At 40.2% G+C, this 4,936-nt stretch overlaps 1 protein-coding gene and 1 long non-coding RNA gene across 2 annotated transcripts in view; both read left to right on the plus strand.

Moving 5' to 3' along the window:
- The window catches only part of eeig1a (estrogen-induced osteoclastogenesis regulator 1a), a 32,885-nt gene that overhangs the window by 11,372 nt on the left and 16,577 nt on the right, over positions 1-4,936 (plus strand). The gene's annotated exons all lie outside the window — the stretch shown is intronic.
- The window catches only part of LOC116689188 (uncharacterized), a 3,165-nt gene continuing 2,742 nt past the window's right edge, over positions 4,514-4,936 (plus strand). Inside the window, exon 1 of the long non-coding RNA XR_004331938.1 lies at positions 4,514-4,644. This is a non-coding gene — a long non-coding RNA (uncharacterized LOC116689188). The remainder of the gene's footprint in view (positions 4,645-4,936) is intronic.

The following is a 4,936-nucleotide window of genomic DNA, read 5'->3' on the forward strand; positions in this document are numbered from 1 at the left end:
CAGGAAATAAGTAGGGGGAAATGCAACGCTGCCAAGCGGACCAATCACAGTTGTTGCAGGCTGCGTGGCCGTGACATGCACGACAGGCCACGGCGTAGGGTCCATCTCTCCACATACCTACTTACATACCCACAGTGTCGATTTAAATTGGCCTCATGAATCCTACAAAGTTCACAACTTAGAAACGATTTAAAAAGCCAGCTAAAAGACGACCAAAGAGCTTTCTGAAACCCTAAGTAAGAATATAAAACAATAATACAAATCACTGGTGGCCAGAAGAAAAAGCAAAGTGTGTCTGAAGGATATACCAACTTTTTAAATTTGAAAATGTATTTGCTAAAATGTTTTTTGTAAACTGAAGACTCATTTCTTCTACTTCATATCTTGGATGTCTTTGTGGCATCGCAGTTACGTGGCATACCATAATACCTTAGTTTTGGGTACCATTGTTGCATGTCATGCCTTGTTCTCTTATGTTTTCTGTAAATAATCTTAAAAACTACTTTATATTCTTTCTTTCTCTTCCCAATTAAAACACTGTCCCCCATTTCCTCCACTTCCTCCTCTTGTTTGCTTCTCTGAGGTTTTTGAGTTAATATATCCTTTCTTCTTCTGCTTTCCTACTACTTACCTAATCTACTCTGGATATAATGTAGTCAAAGGAATATTTTGTTCCATCTCTTGTTGGCTTTGTCTGTCTTTGACTGTCCTCCTTTTAATATGTTCGTAATTGTTGATGTTGGAATTTGAGCCTACGTTAGAATACACCAAGTTTCAGGGCGAAAGTCTGCTGGCAGTCTTCTCACTTTTTTTGATCTCTGTTTTTGGTTTAAGGTTCTGAGGCCGAGCTCACTTCTGTCTCTCTAGTTTTGTCAACATTCAATAGTGACAATGAATTAAATGTAGGTGATGGTACTGATGTTGTAGAGGTCCTGATCTGCCACTCCTCCATCTTTAGGTGTGTGTGTGTGTGTGTGTGTGTGTGTGTGTGTGTGTGTGTGTGTGTGTGTTGTTGTGTTGTGTGTGTGTGTGTGTGTGTGTGTGTGTGTGTGTGTGTGTGTGTGTGTCGGGTTACATCAGGCTTTGCTCTATTTTCAGCTGTCGGATATGATGTTTGGGTGAGGCCGTTTTCTGTGCGAAACACACTAATTTAGTTCAACATGATGAAAGTATTGCCCACGGGACAAACGCACAGAAGAGGACACGCACAATGATGACTCTTGTATTCGATTTTCATTGCTGGCGTTATCCTGTCTGCCCTCAGTCCTCTGTTTATGTGAGCTCTGTTCAGCTGGAGTGAGAGCAGCTCCAGTGTCTGTCTACTGTCTGTGCGCCAAATTCTTTGCATCAAAGCTTTGTTTAATTCACATAACTATATACAGTTTTGCACTGATGATTATTACTGTCAACGTGCTTACGAGCTGTGGACCGGTGACGTGAAGAACACAACCCAGATTGCAAAATGGATGAAGAGAGAGAAAATAGCCAGAAGAGAATAGACAGGCCAGAGAAAATGAAAGAAAGTGTCCAAAGTTTGTATTAATTTCAAGCTAAAGCAAAACAAAAACTCGGTACAGTGTGTCTTTTGTTACACGCAACTAGATTACCACAGTAGCACGATGTCAATGCATCAGCATCTCTGCAGAAACCTGACTAAAACCTGTCTTATTTTCTCTTTTGTATGTTTATTATATCTCTTTAATAAAGCAATTTCTTTATCTGACAACTCAATTAATTGATGGAATAATTGGTAGAATACTCGTCTAATGAAATCGATAGCTCCGACCCTTATCCCCACTTGGTTGTGACTGATTTAGCAACTTGCTTCCACTTTTTTTTTTTTCTGGCTTTGCAACATGCTGCTTTAATTACTTGCAAAATGCATTGGATGCAAAATGGATGTAACACAGTTTTGCCTCCTGAGCTGAATCAGAATTGTGTCTTCAGGTCAGTATAGGTTACTATATGACAGTGTAAACAGTTCCCTCACTTGTTAAATTTCTGTTTTGCTGTGTAAAATAGAGGCACTGGTTTTTATTTTTTCTTGTTTTCCTTTAAAGTCAGTGCAATGTTTCTTCAGTGTCGTAATGTTTCTGTGGTGTTGGGTGTAACCAGACAAATTCAGATTTTAGGACTCACGAAGTGTGGAAGCTTCATGACTCTATATCTGATATAGTGTCAGATATTAAATCCAGTTTAGATCAGAACTGAAACAACATGACCTCATGTAGCTCTTTGTTTTTGACTCTAATTAAAAAAGAAAAGCTAAGATGCGAGTCTAATGTGAAAGGCAAAAGTCAGAGTTTGGATAAACAGCCAGAAAACACTCTTGAGTTAATGCCTTCACTGACAGATTCCTATCAAATGTCACTATGCTCCCAGCCTCCTCCTGCCCAAACGGTAAAACACGTGAGAACCAAAAGAGTGAACTTAAGAGATACAAAGGTTGCAGGTGAGATTAAAAACAAACGGTGGAGGTCCTTTAAAAACGTCTGAGGCTGAAAGAGAGAGTGTCGGTGTGTAAGCGTGTCCTCCTCCTCTGAGCTGCTGGCAGAGCGTCGGTGGATTTGAGTGTGAGGTTTCCATGGAGCCTGAACAAAGCCATCTGGACTGAGGAATGTTGTTGAGAACGCTCCCCGTTACACACTGGAGAACCAATGGTGTGGGGGTCCTGATAAGAGCTAAGAGAGAAAGAGTGTGGGTGTGCTTTTGTGTTCCTACTCTTCTGAGAACCTCACTTGTTTTCCAGGGAAGAGGCATGAAGAAAAATCCTTATTACCTCTCTTCACTTCTGCAAAGAGTCTGTTTAGGATAACATTTTAAAGATTTACAACATGTTATGTGGTTTTGTTTTTGGTGTTTTTAATCTAATTCTTGTGAATTTTACCAGTGCTTTACTTACATGGCCACATTTTTTGTTTAAGCATGTCCAGACCTTTAATTCATGTTGTTTGTCTTCTAATATTAATCCTAGACTGGCTCCGCCCTCCTACGTACTTTCGCTCAATTTTCATTTTCCTTCAGTACTCCATCTGGGTTTGCGATATATTCTTGGGTTTTCCAATCAGCGAACAGAGGGATTGGCTGAGAACAATGATGTTGTGGTTCGGTAACCATTGTTGAGTTCCGTGATGACGGCGGAGAAAGATGTGGCCCGTTGTGGCAACGCTGCTGAATATCCAGAAGTTAAAGCTGAGCAAAAACAATCTTTGCTGAGTTTTTTTGGTGGCCATGATGTTGTGGCCCTCCTCCCCACGGGGTTCGGTAAATGGTTTAGTTTCTAGCTCGCTCTGTTAGTGGTAAAGGAGTTGGCTAAGGCTAGCGTTAGCGATGCTAAGTCGATAGTTGTTTTCATCTCCCCTCTTGTTAGCCTAGTCCTACCCATAGACTGTATATTATTAATATTAGCAGTCTATGGTCCTACCAGACAGTACGCAGAAGGGCAGAACCAGGCTACCAGAGTGGCTTTGGGCAGAGGACCCGCCTTCAAGGAAGTTAATACTTGTCAATGGAGAGTGGCCAGACACTCTGTACAAAAAAAATGTATGAGAGTCTGGTAGGACCAGGCTATATTAATCCATCTAGTGTATCTTAAAGAGGCCATGAGAAGGTTTCTTGTAAACAAACAAAAGTTATGTTTACATTCAGTGGAAAATACTTCATGTGTATCCTTGAGCTGGGCATTCCCTTCTTCATTAAACATTTCGAAACCCATTTTTAAGTGTTTTGAATCCAGCATTGTTTACATCTATGTTTACTACTTGAGCTCTCAGTCTTCTTCTTTATCATGAGTTTATATCTTGACTGGCGTATTGCAGCATTTTTGTTGGCATCTCCCATAACCTGTCAGGGGAATAGTGTGACACCATTGGTAGGACAATAGTGTGCATGCATGTGCGTTCTCATGTCCAAAAAGTAACTGTATTCCCTTGAAGTTACAGAAAAAAACCAATTTAATACAAACATTAGCAGGATTACAATTTTTAAATACATTTTAAAATGAAGGACTGCAATATAAAAGCTAGAGTGTGTTTCTTCCGCCCCCATGAGGAATTCTAAGTAATGACGACAGTTTTCATTTGGCAATGGCTTGAATGTAACAGATGTTCATTAATATCGAAGTTTTATGTGAAAATCATAAACATACAGGATTTTATATGTAAAACCTGATGCTCCATTGTACATTAACCTAAACAAAGCAAAAGGGGAAGTAGCTGTACTTCCAAGTCTTGGCTCAAAATAATGTAAAAAATGATTAAAAGTGGTTAAAGGATCTAATAAATGATGAAGAGGACTGAGTACTCCCTGATAAAAACATATTTAGCCTGAGCTCAATTTTTTTGAAGTGAATGAAATTCTTTTAATATGAACATTCTTGTGTGACAACAGATAGTTTTATATCTGAAAAGTGTTACCATGGATCCCATGTAACTTCTAGGCATGTCCTGTCCTACAAAGCAGCTCGATTGGTTAGGGTTAGGCATTGATCTCAAGTCAGGATAGCCGATTTGTCAGGGGGTAGGACCTGAACAAATCGGGTTACCCTACCTTGGGTAAGCATGGGCGCCTGGCCAATAGTAGTGTGTGTGAATGCTGTTGAAGGGCGGGTCTTGCCTAGAAGTTGCGTGGGTTCCATAATAACGCGTCTGAAAAGATGTTCTCTGTGGTTTGGGTTTCGTCTGTGCTTCAGGGTAAGTTTTAGTTGACTAATGTTTGTCGTTGTAAATGCATGGGCACATGTATGTGTTAGAAAATTCTAATAAATATATTGTTTGAAAAGTGGGTAAAGACAGAGAGAGAATAGAAGTGGTAGAAATCACACAGCCCATAGTGGAGAGATGGTGAAAAAAATAGTGGGGGGAGGGAAGTGTGAGGAGCAGCTGTTGCTTGTGTGTGTGTGTGTGTGTGTGTGTGTGTGTGTGTGTGTTTGTGTGTT

This window comes from Etheostoma spectabile, chromosome 5 (assembly GCF_008692095.1).
Source record: "Etheostoma spectabile isolate EspeVRDwgs_2016 chromosome 5, UIUC_Espe_1.0, whole genome shotgun sequence".
Classification (NCBI taxonomy): domain Eukaryota; kingdom Metazoa; phylum Chordata; class Actinopteri; order Perciformes; family Percidae; genus Etheostoma; species Etheostoma spectabile.